This window comes from Paramisgurnus dabryanus, chromosome 7, assembly GCF_030506205.2.
Source record: "Paramisgurnus dabryanus chromosome 7, PD_genome_1.1, whole genome shotgun sequence".
Taxonomy (NCBI): Eukaryota; Metazoa; Chordata; class Actinopteri; order Cypriniformes; family Cobitidae; genus Paramisgurnus; species Paramisgurnus dabryanus.
Genome location: NC_133343.1, coordinates 17,866,810 through 17,890,070, shown reverse-complemented (window position 1 = coordinate 17,890,070; position 23,261 = coordinate 17,866,810). Strand labels below are relative to the sequence as shown.

Genomic DNA, 23,261 nt, shown 5'->3' with positions numbered 1-23,261 from the left:
GTGTATGCAAAAAAGCAACGTTTTTCTATAACATACAAAGAAACACAATATCTTTAAATTAATCAAATGCTTCCTCGGGCAAAGAACATCTTTTCCCGATTTTCCGCGTCTCCTTCGGTGGTAGACGGACGGATTCTTCATCTGCAGCAGCTGCATTCTAAAAGAAACCATTACAAAAATAAGGAAAAATTAATTTTACAAACTATGTCATATGTTTTCTTTGTTTCCTAAATATAACTCTGATTAGAATGTCAAACAAAGAGAAAATCATCCGTATTAATCGTCAATATCGTTTATATTGTTAATATGAGCGTCTTTGCGTTAAATTCGTGCTACACCACACCATGCACTTATATGCAAAAGAAGAAGGGCAAGAAAGAAACCTGTCCTGGTCTGGCGATTTAAGGGGACATTTGTTTAAGGTATGTAGTAATAATACATTTTAATAATGCTGGGTGTGGGATCAGTTAACTAGAAATTTCGTTGATAATAAGCAATGTATGTACAGTAACTAGCTAGTTCACGTTAGATATTTTATTCACGTGTCTGTGGTTATTTTAGGTTTTTGATAGTTAATTTCACTGATAGTTTGAGCCCGTGTAAATTTCTTAAAAAGCTGTAATTATTATTTTATTTAACATTATTATGTTTGCTGTCAAGACTGATATTTATTTTTATATATTTATTGACGTTGATATGTAAACTTAACCTACTCAGTTGTACTTGACTAATGCAATAATGACAGGTCCACCTGTTTAAGTATATTGTAAAACATTTGAACATAACAACATTTGGACATAACATACACACATTGTTTCCGCCTGCATCACTTAAGTTGTATAGCTGCATTGCTGGTTAACACCTCTGGGCAGATTCTCCATGTTCTTCTTTTATGTGTAGCTGCTCACCTTAAACAGATACAGTACATTGAAGTAATGTTTAAAACAAATTAAGCCCTATAATATTGTTTATGTTTACAATAATTGGTAAAAAGTTTGACGGATAAAATGGTTCTTACCATTCTCTATATAAGCCCCTCTGTTAACTTTTGTTCAAGCCTGTCTTGATCTTTTATCAGTCTAGAAAGATGTTGGAGAAAAGACATCATTCTCTTCTATAATCTCCATCTGTAATTGGACTAACAACTGGACCAGTGAATGCAGGTGACTCCAAGATTGTCTCGCTTACAGCTGCAATATCAAAAAAATAATTGAATTGAGGCTTTTTATATACATTTAGTATTTTTTATTAAAATTCATAATGAGCATATGTATACATTGATTTAAAACAGTACTCAAGACTGTAGATTTACTGTGAGGTTTTGAATGTTGGACAGATTATCAGACCTGCATCTGCCTCAGACATGTTGATGTTTAGCTAATGACAATTTTAAATACATTTATTTTTTTATTTTTTAGGCAACTTACTCTCCATTCGACCTTGCAGGTCACACCATGGTCTCAAGAGGGAAAATGAGTTCTCTATGGATTGAACAGAAAAAGGTAGTATTAAACAGTGTTATGTTGTATTTAAATGCCATGAACAATGCGTTTATGTTTTCTTCCTAATTATGTCAACAAATGCTCTCTTACCTTGCATGGTACTTTAGGTGAATCAAAACTCCAACCATCTGTATGAGGGTCTGGATGGATAAAGGATGCCCACTGGAGCTGGAAATGATGGATCAGGTCATTTTCATTTGTCACATTTACAAAGAAGCACACTCTAAGGATTGCGTTACCCTGTCTGTGGCAAATACACTAGACAAAAGTATTGGGAGGCCTCATTCTAATAAACATGTTTATTTATTCCAGTATGTCCAATCAAAACAAATAAAAATGCTATACCATATAATACCACTACAAAGAATTTTGATTTTTGTTGCAACAGTTTTGTAAGTGCCTTTTTCTGTTCCGAAATGACTACAGCTTCTTGTACAAGTCATTGATAGGTTTAGGTGATGAGTTTTTGGCTAAAAACCTTTGAGTCATATCAAAGGTGTTAGCTGAGTTAAGGTCTATTCAGACCAGTCAAAGTTCTTCCACACCAGACTGAATCACTAATTTTCTGTTTGAACCTTACTTTGTTTGTAGGGTCATTCTTAAGTTGGTATTGAAAAGGGCCCTGCCAAAACTCTTGCTATAAATTTAGCATCAAACGGTTTTTCTAGAATATCATATGCTGTAGCATTAAGATTTGTGCTCATGGAAATAAGTAAAGTATTTAAACCTGTTTATTAGAAGGAGGTGTCGCAATAGTTATGTCTATATAGTTTATGTTTAACAAGCCAAAATAACTAGGGCTGCTTCTTTTTAAGAACTTTTGGGTATTTTTAAATCAGCCAGAGGAATAACAGTCCTTAAATGTGTAATGTACTGCCATAATTTTGTAATGATCAAACGTGAGGTCAGATTCTTGTTAACCTACTGTGTTCTTTCTTGATGGTTAGCCGAGTGTCCCAGGACAGAAAATCTGTTTCGTATGGATCAGAGTCAGACATTAACATCTAATATGTAATATCTAGTGATATGTTTTCTTAGATAATGCTGTGAACAAATGCTCTTTTACCTTGAATATTAGGTGGATCCACACTTGAACCATCTGTATGATGATCTGCACCCACTGGATCTGTAAATGGTGGTGCAGGTAAGTTTCACAAGTAAACAAACTCAAATCCTATTCAGACCATTCATGATTCCAGCAATAACCAAGTTTTTTCGTAACAATAAGACTGCATTTACAATGCAAATCTTAATGCACAGATCATATTTTTTTGACTATATTCATTTTTTGTTCTGATCTTTTTATATTTACATAAGACACTATTCATATCTGATATCGGTGTTACAATAATTTGCAAAACTACAGTTAATATGAGTGTCATGATTTGCACTTGAGTTTTGTATCGACTTAAGCCAGGGTCACTGCCAATTTAGGCATGTTTTAATTATGACACTTAAACAATTGTATATGTACTTCGATAAAGGTTTTTGCAATCATGGAAACATAAGTGAATCGCAGACAGCATTCTTCTTTTATGAATGTAAAATGGCTGGAGTAGTGATGTCACTAGCTAAATTAATTTTCATTTGACCTCCCCCACAGAAAGACACAGCACATCATTATATCGTTGGCTCCGCCCACTGGTGTTCAGTCTAAAGTAGTAGTTGTTGACAATCAAAAAGTTTTAATAACAGTAAGATTGTGATGTCAGACAAACATTGTGCTGTTGCTGGCTGTGGGAAATTAGTGTCTTTGTAAGGGTCGCAGATAATTTGAAAATATTTATGTTTCTAAATATGCCCCCCTACCATGAACTAAACTGGACTGTTGCAGAGACCAAGTGTAGTAGGGTACACTACTATGCAGGTGACATTCTTTTGTTTATTGAAGCTATGACAAATAATTTGTCTGTTTAGTTAATGTTTTATACAGTGTAACTGTACCTAAACATTGTTCCTTGAGGTCCTCTGCTATTTACATTTTGTATGTCTTCCTTATTTAACACACCTTATTCAAATCATCAGCTCATTAGTAGAGATCTTCATGAACTGAACTGAGGCTGTGTCCAAATGTTCACACTTGTTGTCTTTGCACTAGACTACTTACATTACGTTTTTTTTTGTATTTGGCCTAAGTATTCTAGTGGGTGTGAAGATCCCAAGCGTGCATGTAGAATTATTCATCCGATGGGACACACTTAGCATGGGTAAAAATTTCAATCCAGGTAGTGCCAGCAATTTGCACCAAAACGTATTTGTGTTTTATTTACTACTTTTAATTTATATTTAACATTTTTAAGTTTTTCTGTAAATAAAATGAACACTCTGAAATGAACATTTGCTTATATCAAACTTTTAGATGCAGAATTCTTTGCTCCTGTAAAAAAGCTCTTTGTTTTGAGTATGTAGCTTTATTAAAGTGTATTATTTATTCAGTAGTCCCTAAATAAACGACACAATGTTGCAGATGTTTCACAAAATGCATAACAATAATGCAGTGAACACCATAGAAATGTTAACATACAATTAAAAGTCTCATGCTTTACATCCAGAACATGATGCACGATAGGATGCACAAAGTGATATTTGGACGCAGCCTCAGTCTGTCAAATCAAAGAGACATACAGAATGCACAGAGCAGTGGGACTCCATGAACAGAGTTGAGAACCACTGCTGTAACTCATTATGCTTACCTGACTCATGCAGAATTCTGGCCTGGTGTTTGGTCCCCCCTTTCTCTGGCTTGTGTCTCCATCATCATTACACTCTTGTCAGTGTAATAGTATCGTCGTCTGCATACCAGGACTTTGTTACTCAGCTGTCCCTTCTCCTTCAAGCTACATTTTTGTCAAGCTGCAACAAGTTGGAATACATAATTATTAACGTTTAATGATTTTGATGTATGAAATATGTAACAAAAGCAAAAAATGTATAGACATTCTATTAAGAAATTACCTTTTTGTTGTTTGTTTACTGACCTTTCAACCATATTGCATTTATAATTGATCATCATACCTTTGGTCTACTGTTAACAGGCTACTGTAGAAAACAAAGTCAAACAAAAAAGAGAGAAAAAATTATAAATGCTGAATGTGTTTCATCTTAAATACATTGTTGTTGTTTTTGTTTCATTGAATTTGGATGTTTTGATGATTTAAGGAAAATTTACGTAGCATATATATTGATGTTTTAAATCAGAGTTTGTTAATGACACTTAATCATTAACAAACATTTAAAAAGCTTTATTACAATACTAATTGATAATATTAATGTAATAATCTTGTTTTGTAACACCCTAAATCACTGAGCGCACAAACGCTACCCCTGTTACAAGCATGAGTGATTGACTTCAGGCACACATGCGCAGACATTGAAGTACCGCGAGAGTGATTCAAAAGCCCACGAAACAGTGTAATCACGCGGTACTGTGATGTCATACTGGTTAAGGCTAAGCCACGTGAAGCCGGACACAAGGGCTACACTAATCTTTGGGCTGGAGTAGCCTGGGCTTCGTGTCTCATCGCGTTAAACGATCGCAGAACGATTTATTTCTCTTTTTCACCTCGATCTTTGGCCTCGTGTGATTTACCAAAACCAACATGTGAAGTTACAACGCTGACGAAGGAGTTTCATCAGTAGAGGTAAGTAACCAACATGTTATGCATGTAGTGGATCTAAAGATTGATTGTCGTATATGATCATTCTTTTTTTGGTTTGTTTGTTTGTAACGTTTATCAATGCAAGCCAAAATCGAGCTGCAAATCCTGAAGGCAAGGCACGTTGAACATGTAACCGTTTTCTCAGCGGTGGTGGGGTAAACATTTGCTAAGTTAGCCTAGACCAGCCCCTGTTTAACTTAAAGTTACTTGAGTTATAAAATGTATCAATCTTCCCGTCCGACTTGCTTGGAGTAAGTTAACGTTATGTAAACGACCGGTAAGTTATTCACAAGAAGCCTTAAAGTTTTATAGCGAAGTGGTTTGATAATTAAGTTAATATATTTTATCAGTTGTATTAGCTATAAAGTTATTTATATCTGTGAATTAATTCGTATTTTTATCAGTTTCTAACAACACATACATGACAAAAGGCTAGCGTAACGTTAATAACGTACGTACGTTAAGTTACTTACCAACACGAACAAACTGAGTCTGACAGACAAATGAACTTAAAGCCAACAATAATAAAAAAAAAACATATTATAAATTAACATAAACGTTATCTTTACGAATTATATTATTTACATGTTAATAATGATGTTAAATGCGAAGAAAATGTTGAAGTGTGCCTGAGGAAAAACGGTCATATCATGAAAATGGCGCTCACGTGACGTACGAATGGCCTCGCGACCACTGTCTATGCTCGCGCTTGCGCGACAGAAGGGTTAACTTCCTGCTCCAACCTGCAACCATTTGAATGCAGGGATAATAACAAATAACCAAAGTTTAATCATATTGCTGGATTTTTTTATAATGCTTAATAAATGATGCGTGTAAATTTACACATATTTATTACGTCACTGACATTGTTTTTTATTGCATTTATTTCTTTTATATTGATTGAAAATGAAAACCTTATTTAATTTACCTAAAATTTGTTTGTGTTTAACACTGATTTATGTTGTTTTTCTGTTTAATATTAGTGTGTCCTGGAAAACGTGTGCTCGGAAACATGCAGAATACAGTATTTACAGAGCCGACCTTGAGGCACCCACTGATGGATAATCTGTTTACCTAAAAACAGGTAATGTATAAACATTGCAAATATAATGTATTCACAAGTATATAATTTTACAAATATTAAATATTATTAACAATTATTATTAACTAGATAGTAAAGTTTGAAGACAAACTTTATGTTGGCTTGAGAAAGCGTAGCCTGAACGTTTAAAACGGTTTGACATAAGTTTAGTTTAGTAGGCTATCTGGCTGTTAGTATGTTTAAGTATGAAGGTAGCATGATTTACCATGAAGCTAGCATGATGTTAGCATGATTAGCATGAAGCTAGCATGATGCTAGCATGATTTACCATGAAGCTAGCATGATGTTAGCATGATTAGCATGAAGCTAGCATGATGCTAGCATGATTAGCATGAAGCTAGCATGATGCTAGCATGATTAGCATGAAGCTAGCATGATGCTAGCATGAAGCTAGCATAATGCTAGCATGATTAGCATGAAGCTAGCATGATTAGCATGAAGCTAGCATGATTAGCATGAAGCTAGTATGATGCTAGCATGATTAGCATGAAGCTAGCATGATGCTAGCATGATTAGCATGAAGCTAGCATGATGCTAGCCTGATTAGCATGAAGCTAGCATGATGCTAGCATGATTAGCATGAAGCTAGCATGAAGCTAGCATGATTAGCATGAAGCTAGCATGATGCTAACATGATTAGCATGAAGCTAGCATGATGCTAGCATGATAAGCATGAAGCTAGCATGATGTTAGCATGATTAGCATGAAGCTAGCATGAAGTTAGCATAATTAGCATGAAGCTAGCATGAAGTTAGCATGATTAGCATGAAGCTAGCATGATGTTAGCATGATTAACATGAAGCTAGCATGAAGCTAGCATTATTAGCAGGAAGCTAGCATGAAGCTAACATTTATTGCGTTGCTAGGGTACTAAGTTTGGTTGCTAGGGAGAAAATTGGCATCCCATAATGATCACCCTTCAAGCCACAAGTAAAACGGTCCAACCCCCGTGTCTCTACAATGTTCTGATGCGGAGATATAAGGCTTTGTTTATTCCGTTGCTAGGGTACTAAGTTTGGTTGCTAGGGAGAAAATTGGCATCCCATAATGATCACCCTTCAAGCCACAAGTAAAACGGTCCAACCCCCGTGTCTCTACAATGTTCTGATGCGGAGATATAAGGCTTTGTTTATTCCGTTGCTAGGGTACTAAGTTTGGTTGCTAGGGAGAAAATTGGCATCCCATAATGATCACCCTTCAAGCCACAAGTAAAACGGTCCAACCCCCGTGTCTCTACAATGTTCTGATGCGGAGATATAAGGCTTTGTTTATTCCGTTGCTAGGGTACTAAGTTTGGTTGCTAGGGAGAAAATTGGCATCCCATAATGATCACACTTCAAGCCACAAGTAAAACGGTCCAACCCCCGTGTCTCTATGATGTTCTGAAGCGGAGATATAAGGCTTTGTTTATTCCGTTGCTAGGGTACTAAGTTTGGTTGCTAGGGAGAAAATTGGCATCCCATAATGATTACACGTCAAACCACAAGAAAAACGGTCCAACCCCTGTGTCTCTACGATGTTCAGATCCAGAGATATAAGGCTTTGTTTATTATGTTGCTAGGGTCTTCATATTTTGTTGCTAGGGGCGTGGCTTAATACCTCAATAAGAATCCTAAGAGACTGATTGGATGCCTGAGTAAAATGAGCCCACCCCTATGTCTCTATGACACTCTGGTGCAAAGATATCCATCTGGGCTTTTTATAATGGTAGTCTATGGGAGATGTTGCTAGGGTACCCAAAATTGTTGCTAGGGGCGTGGCTTAATAGCTCTGGGGTGATCCTAAGAGACTGATTGGATGCTTGAGTAAAATGAGCCCACCCCCATGTCTCTAAGACCCTCTAAAGTGAAGATATTCCATCTGGGACGCTTTTATTCCCTTTTATGGGCATGTTTCCTGCCCCATTATAAGTCAATGGGAAATTTTGGGGGCCTCTTACACCCCAGGGGTACAGCTTACACCCCATTGTGAGGTATGTTCTTACACAGCCTGTCAGCCTCCTTAAATGTGGTAAGCCACAAGTTTCTACAAGTTTCTCACTCGCAGCTTTGACCCGTCAAAGTTTGTCTCAATGTTAAGTCAATGGAAATTTTGGGGTGTTTCAGCGCCCCGTTTAGGAATTCGGAAGGTCCCATCAGTTAGAAAAGATATAGCACACCTCGTCAGATCAGACCGAAAGTCTGTCCAAAGTTTGATGGCTGTAGCTTGAAAGCTCTAGGACGAGTTAGAGTTAGAAATTTTAGTCTCAGAAGAAAAGAAGAGGGAATAATAATAAGTTTAAGTGCAACAACAGTATGTTGGCTTTCTCAAGCCAACATAATAATGTACATATTAAATTATATTATACATCAGTTATTCTGTTAAGTTATTTGAAGGATATGCATGGTAGATCAATTAGATTATCTTTCTCACTAGCTATAAGCAGCATGCTATAGAAATGTTCCACTTAAAGGTGTAGCGGAGGATTTTCTCGAATTTTAGAAAAGAAACGCCGTCTCCGCTTTTTAAAAAAAATGCAATTGCCCAACACTCCAGATTGACAACTAGGAGGACCAATAGTCTTGATGATCCACCCGGAAAACCTAAATTCTCTGCAATACCTTTAATGTTTAATGCTCTTTTACCTTGATTGTTAGGGTGGTGTTAGCAACTTATTGCTCATCTGCTTGAGAGAAAGTTACTGCTGGGGCTCTCCTGCTAAGGTTGTCTTAATTCTAAAAAGAAATTAAGTCATTTAGGCTTAGGTCATAGCAAGTTTTGAATGAATGACTTCACAATCTGTTTTAATAATGTTTATTTACAATGTATTTTATTCCACTTACCTGAATCGTGCAGAGGCTTGATGTTTAGTCCACCGGTTGTCTTCTCCAACCTCTGAGTGAAGCCACCACGAGTGGTCGTGTTAACCAATTTTTTTAATTTTAGTGCACAGTGAGTGTGTCTACATAGTCTAAACGCTTAATAAACTGATAACGTGTAAGGTCATTTAAATGCATAAAATGGTTTTCTTTTATAGGGTAAAGCCCATAAATGGCAAAAACTGATTGGCACAGGTAGTTTTTTTGCTCTTAAACCAGATTTTAACGTCTTTTTTGCCGTTTCGTATGTGCGTATGTCTCCACCTGTGATAGATAAACTTCACAAATAAAAGTAAATTAAAACGCTTGAAACATGTTAATGTAATAAGCTGATTTTTATAATATCATAATAGGATAATTGTCCTCTTATTATGTGCATGTAAACATACTCAATGTCTTTGTTTATCCTTTGTCTCAAGTCACACTGAGTGTGAGAAGTCATTTGTCCAGTGCTGTCGGGAAATCTAATGATAACTGCAATTCCTTCAGTCTAACATGATGGTTGAATTACACACAGATAAACTCCCACTTTATAGACCACAAGATTTGAGTTCAGGCAGATTAAGATAGTTGATTGAGTTTAGTTGTTATTGTTTGGCTGTTGGCTCATATTATTATTGATTTTGACAATTTTCTTACAGCCCTTGTCTGTCAAAATAATGCAACCTCTGGTTGTAAAGCACATTTTAAACTGATCTTCTTCATTCTGTCACTAGCCCACCACAATCCATGTTTACCAGCTGTGAAAGTGCAGGCCAAAAATCTTCCTTCACCTGTGGGCCTCTACCCACATGTAGATAAGGTAATGAATTATTTGATTACTGTCGCTGTTTCTGTCACTGGGGCAAAATAACTGCCCTAGAGAACATGAAGAATAGCCAAAACTGTGGTATTGCGCTAGCCCTAAAAATTTGAGAATCTTGATGTTTCTAACACATGGTACAACCGCTTAGTAGGCATGGGCCAGTATAAGATTCTGGCGGTATGATTACCTTTAGCAAAAATACCACGGTTTCACAGTGTTGCGGTATTCCCATTGCTACACTACATTTTTTTATTTTTAAATGGCAGGTAAAAATAAAGCCTTTAAATTATATTATATATAATATTTTCGAAATGTATATTACATGTAAACATCAAATCAATCACATGACTTAATGAATTTTGTATAAATACAGTTCATACCTTGGAGACGGTTTCACAGACCATTTTAGTGGTTTTGTAACCTTGACTGTTTAAAACCACGGTGTACCTTAAAACTGGTAACCAGCCCATGCCTACCGCGTAGTATCTATTATTAAGGTGGTTGACAGGTCTGTTTGCATGTTATTGCATTGGTAATAATTTATTGTTTATAGTCCAATATTGATTGTGAGAATTATTTAAATTTCCTTAAAAATGTTCTAACATCTTTTCCTTTCTTTTCTTAATGCAGCACTTCAGGAGAAACCTGCCTGTGATCTGCTAAGATGCACAGATTCAACTCTGGCCCATTGTCATCCCAACACCTCATCTGCCATCAGTTTCGTTTAGAGTCGGTCTATTGCAAAAGTTCTTATAAACTTTAAATGAGACTTTGTGTTAAGCAGGGGTTTCCAAACTTTTCATTCCACAACATATTAAGCCCAGGATACACAGCAGGATTTTTGCAATCCAATAAGACCTTATCACACTGTGTGACAAGGATTGTTTAAACTTCAGCAGTAGACTGTCGATGAAGACACCTATTGCATCTGAAGCTGCGACATCTGTCATCAACATGCGCTAGTGGTAAACAAATACAGGTATGCAGGTCGTAGAAGCAAACACATTGTTGATGTGCGTTGATCATGCTGAACTTCTTACACTGTCATAAAACTATCGTAGGTGTCTTTGGTCCCAGGACTGGGAAAACAGACGTCTTTAAACCTCTCACACTGTATGAGATAGGACCACCAATTAAGAGCCACGATCACAGAAATCTCCACAATTGTTTCACGATTGGTAATCTTTCATCTGGGACAGCCAAAAATCGTGCCGTGTATAATGGGCTTTAGACAGGTGTAATCTTATAGTATATCAAAACCATTGCTAATAATTACATCACTACAATGCACCACTCACTATCTTACGGTGCGACCCACAAGTGGGTCTTCACCCACAGTTTAAAAACCCTGAGTATGAGAAAGAGTATGTTGTATTGTAATTAAAGTCACATCTAAGTGTTATGGAACAGTTTGTCATTATATTCACAGTATTACATGGTTCTTTCAGCGGTTACTACGTTACAGTGCTCTTAAAGTGTCCTGATCAGCTTTGGGTCTTGTGAAGTAATGTAATGAGAACGTGATCAATAGCTTTGCAGTATTTTGTTACACTGTGGCTGTAATCATATTAACACATAGGTTAAACATTTTATTCAAATTTGGTAAACAAACTAGTAAATATAATTCATGCTGTGATGCTGGATTAAACCTGGTCAAATGATTGTGTATTGTGTTTTCAATTTTTTATGAGGTTTCTTCATCTATATAAACATTCTTAATATCACCTTTGGTTTGCTCAGAGTTTGTTCAGATGATTTTTTTAAAACTAAATGTTGTAAAAATGCAAGGTGTGTTACACAATTTCAATGGATGGCGTGGGGTCAAAAACTATCAAAAGTTTCAACCTTAGATATATAACTGTTGACAAACACACTTAATGTGAGTCACACCCAGTAATTATAATAAGCAGGAATTGCAGTAAGCAGGGTCACCTTAAGATAATCAGCTTGTTGGCAATTGTTTTATTTAATTAAATGTATAACTTTTTTCATTTCAGACTAATAAAACAGTCAGAGGGGCAGTGGCTGTTGGCAATGATGTTCTTGTGTGTTTTGTATTTGTTAATATTTTGTAGTCAGAAAGAGTATGAGATCACCTTTTCTTGTGCATGGTGCTTTATCTACGGTAACTGCCTTTTTAACGTTTTGGATTAAACGCAAAATGTCTACATTGTTTTTTTATTATACGTGATATGGGCTTTTATTAATTATATTTAATTATATTTTTTGCTTCAAAATTAATGCCAACCCTTAAAAACATGTTGACTATATTTTTAAAACAATTAAACAAGACATTTATTTAAAAAATGAAATGAGTTGGAGGTCTTTGCTGATTCGTCTGCGTTTGATCGGATTCAAGACCAAACGGAGATGCATTGCAGGCAGGTAGGATTTAGAATTTTTTAAGATCTTAAATACGTCTTGTAGAGATATGGAAGACGTATTATTCAAAGACGATCGTCAGCAGATGTAAAGATCTTTACAAGACGTATCTGAGACGTACGTGTGCTATCTGGGTAGCGGCATCTAGAGCAGCCAGGGACTTTAACCGGCCGCTTTAACTCTACAGGGGCATCTCGCAGCGGCATCTCGAGCAGCCAGGGATATCAGCCGTTATGTTAGCAATATAAATATAAATACAATATTATATATTGTCATTTGTAAGCATTCATTATGAAATTTGTAAGTGAGTTTCTGTTGCTGTACATCAGAGAAAGTTTATAGCGCTGCAGGTGTATGCATGTGTGTGCTGAATTACACTTTCTGATTCAATCAATCACAGTTAGTTGCAGATTAAATCAAACTTATAAATCACATGCTTTAATAAATGCTATAACATATGAATATAAGCTGTTATTCGGTTAATATGAGTAGGCCTAAGTTAATATGAAAGAACTTCGCAGCCGTGGCTGTTTAGCAACTGTCGCCGCTCGCCGGCCTAAAACATTCTGTTGCTGCACTACACTGTAAAAAGATTCCGTAGAATTTACAGTATTACTGGCAGCTGGATGCCAGTAACTTACTGTAGATTTAATTTTATGTTAATTACCTGCAACAGGTTGTTTAAAGTTAAATGAAAATTAGACATTAGCAAGTCTGTATCTTTACAGAATAAAATTAAAATAACAGCCTCAAGCAAAGCATTCTGGGAAACAAAATCTGAAAGAAAAACCCAGAAAAAGGTTGATGAGGATTTTTGGTTCCCAGAATGCTTTGCATGAGGCTGTTATTTTTTTATATTTTTATTCTGTAAGACAAAGACTTGTTAATGTTTAATGTTCATTTAACTTTGAACAAACTGTTGTCAGTAAATAACATTAATTTAAATTTACAGTAAGTTACTGGCATCCAGCTGCCAGTAATACTGTAATTTCTACGGAATCTTTTTACAGTGTACAGAGAAAGTTATTCTGTTTTTGTGTATTGATATACAGGCTGCTGCACTATCATGCCTCGAGATTTACAGTTTAGTATATTGGTGCTGCTCCCAAATGTAAAAGTTAGGAGCATCAGCAAAATTTTGGATCATCCATTGAAAATTATAAGAGCACGCCAACTTCATCATCCTGAAGATTAAAAGCTTGAACATTCAAACTTGATCTTAAATTATTTGCCACACACTTGACTTGTGCTTGACCCATTTTTAAGCAAGCTTTTATGTACTTAAAATGTGTAGATTCATGGGGCCCTAAATTTTTTTTACTTTTATTTTAAATGATGATTTAAATTATTATTTTAAATTCAGTTTTTATTTTCACAAATTCAATTTTTCTGTTTTAGTTTGTTTTTTTAATTTTTAGATTCAGAATTTTAACTTTTAATTTTACTTAATGGTTAATTACATTTCACGTCTCAAACGGCATGTTTAATAAACTGAATTCATAATAATTAATATTTTTAAAAATAATCAAATAAAAAATATATCATACAAAAACATTATTTTTAAGTGTTGCATAACAAAACTAAATTAAAAATAAAAGTACAAATCTTTTGAGGGTTATGAAATAAATAAATATAATTTAATATCACTATTTTTTATATTTTAAAAGTACATTTTACTATACTATATATATATATATATATATATATATATATTTATATATATATATATATATATATATATATATATATATATATATATATATATATATATATATATATTCAACATCATTACGTTTACAGACATTTATTTTAATGGTATATAATTAAATATAATTGTTGTCAGTGTGTTTTTGAGTCATCCGTGTAAAGTTTCATTGGTCTCTTTCATTGTTCCACAGTAGGCTTATGTGATCGTTTCGTAAAGAAATTAAAACAGGTGGCACCACAAAAAATATTTGCATTAGCACAAAGGCTTCCAAATATATTTTGAGCTTGCGCCAATTAGATTTTAGGAGCAAATGGGACCACACATAACACACATAAATTATGCAATTTGGCATAAATTGGCCCACTTTTTGGTTATTCGATTGGACACTAACAAAATAACCCATGTACGCATTTAACTGTTTTCTTATATTTTTAATATTTATGTTGATTTGATGTAATAAAATATAATTGTTCGGCCTACAGGTTTTGAAAGTTTAGCTGACCCATTTTTTTAAAACATTGTTTTTAGGTTAAAATGGGCCAGTAGGCTACAAACGCAAAGTGAAATAGAGACATTTTTAATAAAACACATTTAATTATATTTATTTGTTATATTTTATTATTTAGGCTATAATTAAACAGTGTAACATTGCATTTACATTACATTAGAATGTCAGGTTCATTTGCATTTTGCATTAAAACATTTCCTTTTATAAGTGTCTATCAACTGTCTGCCTCAGTGTTCGAATTATGTCAAAGCTTATGGGGGGTCCCCTAGCTAAGCCCCACCCCCCGGCCAAGCTCCACCCCCTCATTACCTTGAAAACTCATCAAATTAGTGTGAAACACTGGCAAGGCCAGACATTTTAAACAGAATAGGACTCACTATTAAATTACATAATTTTACTATATAGTAGTGGTTAAATGGATTACATTGCGTTTTTTGAGTCAGATCGAATAATTTTCGGATCAGCAAAACTGGAAATTATGAGCATATAAAAATAGAAAAGAACAAAGTTACAAATAAAGTAAGATCTAACAGTAGTATTTAGGTACATAAATAGAATCAAATGAATAATAACACTGTCTTCTTCACTGTATAATTAAATAAAATTAATCTTTTTAAAGAAACACAAGTCATTTTCCTGTTTTCTGTTGTTTAATTAATATAAATGACACAAACATACACTCTAAAAAATGCTGGGTTGTTTTTAACCCAGAGCTGGGTCACTATTGGACAGAACACACTGCCGGGTTAAAATGACCCAACTGCTGGGTTGTTTTAACACAATTGCTGGGTTATTGTCAATCAACCATGTTGAAACAACCCAGCAGTTGGGTTAAAATAACCCAGCAGTTTGGTCATTTTTAACCCGGCAGTGTGTTCTGTCCAATAGTGACCCAGCTCTGGGTTAAAAACAACCCAGCATTTTTTAGAGTGTAAGCAGATAAGAACTGCTACTTTCAGACCAACACAAAGATCTGATTTCTTTCCGAACTGTTTGCAGTTTGTAATCACTTTAAGACATAACTGATTGTTTTTATGAGACTAGTTGCCAAGACTTTCGAAATAATTTTGTGTTTGCATGCTTTAGGAAACGCACGCTCACTTTAACATCTTGCGCTCAAATTGTCTGTTTTTTTGGGGGGGCACTAGGGCCGGTGTTAGCATGCCACCAGGTTGAAGGTTGCTGTCCCTATGCTGACAGCACTCACAGCAGCCCCATTCGCGTAATTTGCGGGTGGTATACGATCCCACCGCTTTATGCCCAAGTTGATTGTGCCCCAACTTCCGACCACGGAATAATTCTTGCGTTCATAATCATAAATAGGGTCCATATTCATTTTAAACGCATGGACAAAGCATGACGCGCCGCTTTCTTCTGCTTTTCAAAGCGGTCGCCTGTGAACACGAGTTTTGTTTTAGACGCGTCTATATTTGAGTGCACTTGCCGCACGTTTGGATTTAAAATAAACTTGAGCGCGACTTGATACGAACGGCCTCTAAAAGGTAAATGTCGTATTTTTTATATCTAAGTTATATTTGTAACAATGATTAATCTATGAATAGTAATTCTTCATCTATTTCATGCAAAACTCTAGGGGAAAAAATATAGGGGAAAACATTTGTTCCTTTTCAGCAGTTTTTGAATAAGTTAATTGAATAATATTAAAATACATTATGGTAGGGCTGCACGATTATGGCAAAATCATAACTGTTTTAGACTACTGTATTTGCATTGAATTGGAAATTATATTTTTGGAAAATATATTAATTGCAAGGCTGCAGAGAATAGTGCACTATTGCAGACTTATAAACTACTGAGGATTTAATTATATTATTTTAATATAGTCAGTGGTGAACTAAAGTGGGCCGGTCTAAGACATGAAACTCCAGGGCTTAAAATGAGTCCCACTTCGGCCCTGCATTTTACATTTTTCCAAGGTTTAAAAAACACATCCAAAAGATACTTAGTTATAGTTATTTATTTCTGAAAGATGCGTATTTGAGCGATAGGCGAAGTATTAAAGAGACTATCATTATCATTTAAGCGTGATTTCTTCCGCTTTCCCAATAAAATATTTTGTGTGACTGGGTTGACCAGCCGTTTGTTTTAAAAAAAATGAAAGGACTATGAAAAGTTATGCGGTGAACTTATAGATTAAAGGAACTACAGATTTTTGCCAGAATTGATGAGCAGCGATTCATGCTTTATACATGCTTTATATTTTTTACACAATTAGGCTACAAATAAAACCTTATTTAATAAGCAGTGAACAACAGCAAGAGCTGAAAGCTGTCTTCATTACCGCAAACCTTTAATTTTTTTCTATAAAAACGTTACATTACGTTGCATATCCATATATATTATATATATCCACACACAGACAGAGAGAGCGACATCTGCTGGAGAAAGTCACGGACTGCCGGATAAAAGTCCATGGCTGCTGGAGATTAATACTACTGTATTAACAAATTTCATGATAAAATGAAAGTTCAAATGTAGTTTTAAAGTGAAATTATGTAATTGGCCCGCGGAAGTTGCTATCAACAGCCACACTGCGAAAGAAGTTCTCTGGCTGCGCGAGATGCCGCTACGAAATGCCGGAGAACGTCACTGGCTGCTGGAGTTGACGCCGGAAGTGCCGCTACGAGATGCCGCTGCCGCATTTTGCGCTTGCTGTCTCTCAAATTCAGAGAAAGCTCTAACATATACATGTAAAAACACTGTGCAGTATGTTTACTTGCTAAACAAGCAGTGAACTCCGCGTTTGAATGACAGCCAACCCGTCTCGACAGACCACCCCTCACAGTATTCAGGACAGAAGTGGTCGAAAGTGGACAAAAGAGACGGATTTAAATACCAGGTGTACAGTAAACCTGATGTGTCTCTCTCGTCCACTTGTGATCCGATCGATGAAAACACATCTAAGTGTAAACAGCCCCCAGGTTACGCACAACTATGACACAGCATAGGCTGAACCATGTTGCAGTGCGTCACATACATCAGGACCAAGCGTGCCGCACAAGCCCTGAAAAGTGAAGCCAAAACGTCTCGATCGCCCCCCAGTGACTGGTCCCAGTATAGGTCATAAACCCCGCCTCCCCATGTTATTCAATGGGCCTTGAGACCAACTAAAAAATTAATTACACTTCAATTATCTTTTTTCCGAAGCTGGTTTCTGTCATTTACTGTTGTTTTTATCATGCTGATGTAAATTCAAATGTTTGTTTTTAAAATAGGTTTGTGTTTAGTTAGTTATTTAATGATATTAAAACGGTGGTGTCACGTCATGATTGACAGCTGTGATATCGTGTGATATGCGCATTCTACGAGAGCGAGGGCGGGGTTTTGACTTCGCAGCTTCCCTTCCTGCTCACTACTGCGCATGACTGGTCCCGAAATCGCTATTGCGCAAACTCAAGACCCAAGATGTAAGCGCCATATCGGGACACTGGCGGCTTCACTTTTCACCAATGGAAGAGAGTGAACAGGCGACGTCCATCTTTTTTACAGTCTATGATCAGGACAAATTGGACCTCTTAAAGGGACACTTCACCCATTAGCTTTAAGCTTTGTATAGTTAGAAACTCAGTCATTTTTTTGAATGGTCATACATCATTCCCTCTGTTTCCCCTGAGACAGGAGAAATATGAAATTCAGTGTTGCACTTCCTTCTTTCAATGATGTAAAAATCATCATTTTGCATCATTGAAGAAGTCCTATATCTTTGTAGAGGGGGTGAGACTACAAACTCTCGTTTTCTCGGTCAAATAGGCACCAAATTTTAAATTTATGTTACATTTCAACTACAAATATGATCCACTTTTAATAAAGTTTCCACGGGTGAATGCTCCTTTAAGTAAGAAGTCAGTGTGTGCACAGTTCATTTCTTTTACACCAAGACGTAAACAGGTGTTTGGTGCTTTTATCTGAATGGTATGTGTGTTAAGTTACAGCCTAATATGTTGTCACATACAGTACCTTAAATGTGATTTACAGATAGGCCTTCTTTTGTATTTACATGCTTTTGTTTAGATTTTGTTAGTGGATGGTGAGTTTTTGTGATGCCCACCAATATATGAAATCTGTTCTGAATAAAGGTGCAAGCCAGCTGCACTTCAGTGTGCCACTCTGTATTGTGTAATGTATTGAGAGTTGAATTGTTCATAATACATTTGCTGCAGGTGCCAATACAGTGATGGAATTGATTAATCTTTAAGTTCTTGTTTCTTTTTTGGTAAAATATTGAACACACAAAAAATGTGGAAACTGCCACTGCTGGCTAGTGCTTAAACACTTAATTTGTGTCATTATGGCATAAATAGTCAAGTGAACAGCTGCATTTATGTTAAGTAGTCTAAATCAGTAAAAGTATCACAATGTATTTATAAGACAGGAACGGCAAATTAGCATGCTACCTTTTACACAAGAAAATGATTCAATAAATAAATAAATATGCCGCGAGTTTAACCCCCCCAATGGTAGACCCAAAGTTACGCAATTGCTTACATGTATGTGTCACAAGGTGACATTCTTTTCAGGGGCGGAACCAAAGTTAGGGAAGTTTGGTTCCGCCCGGAAGGTTTCCCACCGGGCCGGAAAAGAGGAACACCGGACTTCCGGTAGCGCCGTAAGAGGGAAAATCAGTAAATCGAGCGCAGCTGTGTCTAGTTAAGAGAAGCGATTGACGATTGGAGGACACGCTAAACAAAAGGACGACTGACACGAGAGGCAAGGAGGACGGGGAAAGCTCCTCTGCCAAAGGCAGAAAGATGACATGCACCTTTTGAAGAGCCCGCAGGCTCTGTTGATCCGGGCTGCGCTGGAAAACGCGCGGAGAGAGGACAGGAGCCACAAGAGGCGAAAGAAAGGCAGGACGTGAATGGAGTAAAGGAGCACCACGAAGAGAGCAGTGTTGGTTGTGTGCAATGTGAAGCGCTGTAGTTCGTATCTTCCAGTAAGTTGGCCGTAGGCTGTTTTATCTCTGTCTCTCTCGCTGGAGCTTACATGACTGTGTGGACTTTGGACACCTTAAGGGTTGAAGCAAGATTGAACACATTGGATGCTGAGACGAAATACTGAAGAGGAAGTAAAGAAAGCGTGAGTGTATTTCTGCATGGAGAACCTGGAGATGTATGATATTGCTGTATAACTCTGCTAGGAGGAGAGACGCCCTGTGTGTGTGACCGAAGCGATCGCCGAGGGAATGAGAACAAAGGACAGTTGGAGTTAAAGTTGATCGTATCCGAGGAAGGCCCTGCCCCTGGATTGGCGTGGTGGGAGAGCCTAAGGGACATTTGGCTGGGGCTAGCCACGGCGACGTTTCCGCTGTCTGGGCTGCAAATACCATCACCGAACAGACCCAGACGAAGTGGAGAAAGGCGGGCATCTTGAGTGTACACTGGATCGTGGTGGGTGAGTCTTTGTGCTGTGGAACTTTCACTTTTGACGTGGTGCTGTGCATTGCTGTGTGTCTTGTCAGACCAAACCCCCGTTGAGGGAAAACCTGAAGAGGCTTTTGGTCCCAGTGTGGCCATTAATTATATGTTGTGAGCACGTCCCAGGGGAGAGGAACTGTGTGAAACCCGTACTTACTGTACGCTGTGTCCAGCAGAGAGGTGAGAGCAAACCAAGTCCAAGTAACTGTGTCTCTGTGTCCCAGCTGTTGCCTGTGGAAAGAGAAGAGAGAAAGCGAGTGAGCGACACGAAAAGGAACTGTGTGAAACCCGTGCTTATTGTACGCTGTGTCCAGCAGAGAGGTGAGAGTAAACCAAGTCCAAATGACTGTGTCTCTGTGTCCCAGCCGTCGCCTGTGGAGAAAGAGAGAGAGAGTGAGCGACACGAAAAGGAACTGTGTGAAATCCAGCCTGGGAAGATAACGAGAGCCTGAAGAGGCCGTTATTTTAAGTTCCCCTTCCTCCCTCCCCTATTTATTATTTTAAGTAATTTAAATAAAGTGCATTTTAATACTATGCTTACCTTGTGTGTCTGGTCATTGGGGTGGCTTTGGGAACCTCCTCGAGGTGGAAAAAGGGGCGTGACCTTATTAACATCTGGGTCCACCCCTACCTGTGACATATGCTTTACGACATTCTTAAATACAGAACACATCATTACTCATTTGGCACCTCAATCTAAAGCATCAACTAGTATTTGGGACTTTGCTGTAACTTACTATTTGCAAACAAAGTTGTCTTTAAAGGGGCAATAAGTAGGATCTACGCCCATCTAGTGGTGGAATTGTATTTTGCATTCAAACGAACAGTGCTTACTAGCTCCTCCCCTTTCCAAATGCGTTGCAACTACGGTAGCCGTTATGTAATCGCTGATCTCCTTGTCCGTTGCAGCTGGTTCACATGTTCTGAATGAAAACGCGTTGTGGAAACGCGTTGGTAGGCAAGTGCTTTTTGTCCCTCTCTGCTATTATAGTTTATCAATACGGCGGAACGATATGGATGCCTCCTTGGACTTACCCGTTCAATGTAAGTAAAGAGAAGAAATTCTAAGCTTACTAAAAAAAGTCAGATCACTGGCAGAGGTCATTTGACACCAACAAGGACATATTTATGAATAAAGACATTGATTTTGATTAATAAAACACTTAAAATCCTACTAATTGCCCCTTTAACAGTGGCGGCTGGTGCTAAATTGTTTTGGGTTTTTTGTGGGTGGGGGGTGGGGGTAATAAAACTATTTGCTTTACATTCAGATAACTCAACATATAAGGAACACTTTTGCCAGATGTTCAGTGTCCTTAGGCAAATCAGCCTGAGGTTGATTGGCAGGCTCTACAATCCTATAATAAGAAAGCCCTCTTATACACATAATGTGGTAGTATTGTATTTGAAAATGAATTTAAAATGTTACATGTTGTAACTGAGTGCATAGGGAACTGGTAATTTAGGAAAAAAAATCGAATTGGTTGTTCTTTTGCAGTTGTTTCTGATTATGAAATTAGTATTTTGTATATTACCATTTATTTACAAGTTATCACAAGGAAGGACATATGGTTTGTGCTTTTACTAATTATAAGAATATGTTTCATATTAGATGTTGTTTCATATAAGAACTTCTTTTGAATGCTAATTTGTTATGATCACTTAAAAATATATAAACGCTGGGTTTTAACTTGTGAGAAAATAAAAATAAACATAAACCTGCTTAAAAAACCAGCATCAAACCAGCATGGACCAGCATGGGAATTATGCTGGTCTATGCTGGTTTAGCTGGTGGTCACAGCATACCAGCACCAAAACCCAACATATGCTGGTATGACCAGCATGGGATGCTGGTGCTAATGCTGGTTTAGCTGGTGCTAATGCTGGTTTGGTGCTGATGCTGGTTTGATGCTGGTTTAGCTAGTGTTCACTAGAAAACCAGCACCAAAACACAACATATGCTGGTCTTGCTGTTTTTTTCAGCAGGGAAACGAATGAAGAAGGACTAGCAAGTCAGCATGCCCAGAAGTGGGGTTTGAACTCTGGTGGTTTGAATTGAAGCGATGAGCACTGTCCATAAGGCCATGGCTCCACAACGCTTACTTAGTATATTATTGCGTGACAGACTGGAGACTTTATGCGCTCACACGTCTAACCAATTTCAATTGATTAGTCTCAAAATAATATGGGCGGGGCTTAACATTAAAACTTTTTAAAACCCGCTTATGAACGGCATTTAATACATGAAAACAGACACCGAGAAAAAGACAGTCTCAAATAATAATAACAACATTTATAGGTGCTCTAATATAGGTTTTCATAAGGGCTCCTTTGGATAATCAAAGTGACGAATCTGTTGCCGTCTAACATCTGCTGGTATATCAGGTAAATTTACGTGCGTGTACGCGCATGTCCCCAGATAACACGATCCCCAGTGTATCCATAACACCGGTACAAAGTCAGACCTCCGCCACCCCACTTCGGCTTTTGTCACAAACGCGCACAGTGTTCCCAGCTTACAAATAGCGACACTAAATTTAGTGACAAACGAGTGGCTTTCTTGTCAAAGAGAGACCGCAAGCACAAGTTAAGGTTGTTTCACACGGTACGCGGCAAACAGCGGATTTGCCGCGTGGCTACAGCTTTTTTCATATTGGACCTAGAAGCAGTGCATTGTGTCAGACTTAACAAACACATTCTATTCATAACCCAACCTGGAAATCTACACTCTAAAAACAAACGGTGCAACATAGCACTGAAATTGGTTCACTGGCTTGTAATCATGTAGGGTAACCATTTTAAGTTCCATATAGCATCTATGTAGCACCCATAGACAGTAAAAAAAAAATGGACAAAGCGACCCCATTGAATTCAACAGAGACAAGTGAAGTCAATTAGAAGCACCCACTTCCTGGGTGTCGAGCGTACTCATAGACAGTAAAAAAAATTGACACAGCGACCCCATTGAATTCAACGGAGAAGTGAAGTCAATTAGAAGCACCCACTTCCGAGCGTACTGCGCAGACTCAAACTGAGCTTGATAACGTAGATATCACGTGAGCAACCTGTCTGACAATTGTAAGTCTTCTAATAGCCGTGCCAAGAGAAATCTGAATCACCCGCCGAATCTTGCAGGGACGGCGAGCGTGAACAGGAACACATTTGGGTAAGTATTCTGATTAATAATCTCCCTTGATTTTATGCCTCCATGTCCACCCGATTGCCTCATAGACAGTAAAAGATTGCCTCCGAGCTTCTCCTCCTGTCCATACGGTAATTTCTCTACTGTGCGACAGAGAGTC

General features: G+C 37.2%; 2 long non-coding RNA genes across 6 annotated transcripts; one reads left to right on the top strand and one right to left on the bottom strand.

Annotated features, from left to right (window-relative positions):
* Positions 1-364: 364 nt before the first annotated feature.
* Positions 365-9,831, bottom strand: LOC135718811 (uncharacterized). Of its 3 annotated transcripts, XR_012337131.1 has the most exons (9): positions 9,086-9,831; positions 8,888-8,977; positions 4,196-4,541; positions 2,569-2,628; positions 2,428-2,472; positions 1,593-1,670; positions 1,428-1,481; positions 1,019-1,190; positions 365-908 (listed from the first exon to the last, which is right to left on the bottom strand). It is a non-coding gene; the product is annotated as an uncharacterized lncRNA (long non-coding RNA). The 3 variants fall into 3 exon arrangements; XR_012337130.1 differs by having other exon boundaries at positions 8,888-9,831; XR_012337132.1 differs by lacking the exons at positions 8,888-8,977; positions 9,086-9,831 and adding an exon at positions 5,635-6,054.
* On the top strand, positions 408-11,587 carry LOC135718805 (uncharacterized). Of its 3 annotated transcripts, none has more exons than XR_010520909.1 (9): positions 408-422; positions 1,079-1,163; positions 1,419-1,502; positions 1,610-1,688; positions 2,581-2,646; positions 4,209-5,143; positions 6,145-6,245; positions 9,838-9,923; positions 10,557-11,587. It is a non-coding gene; the product is annotated as an uncharacterized lncRNA (long non-coding RNA). The 3 variants fall into 3 exon arrangements; XR_012337129.1 differs by lacking the exon at positions 408-422 and adding an exon at positions 3,337-3,369 and having other exon boundaries at positions 1,086-1,163; XR_012337128.1 differs by lacking the exon at positions 408-422 and having other exon boundaries at positions 1,149-1,163; positions 1,447-1,502.
* The last annotated feature ends 11,674 nt before the right edge of the window (positions 11,588-23,261 follow it).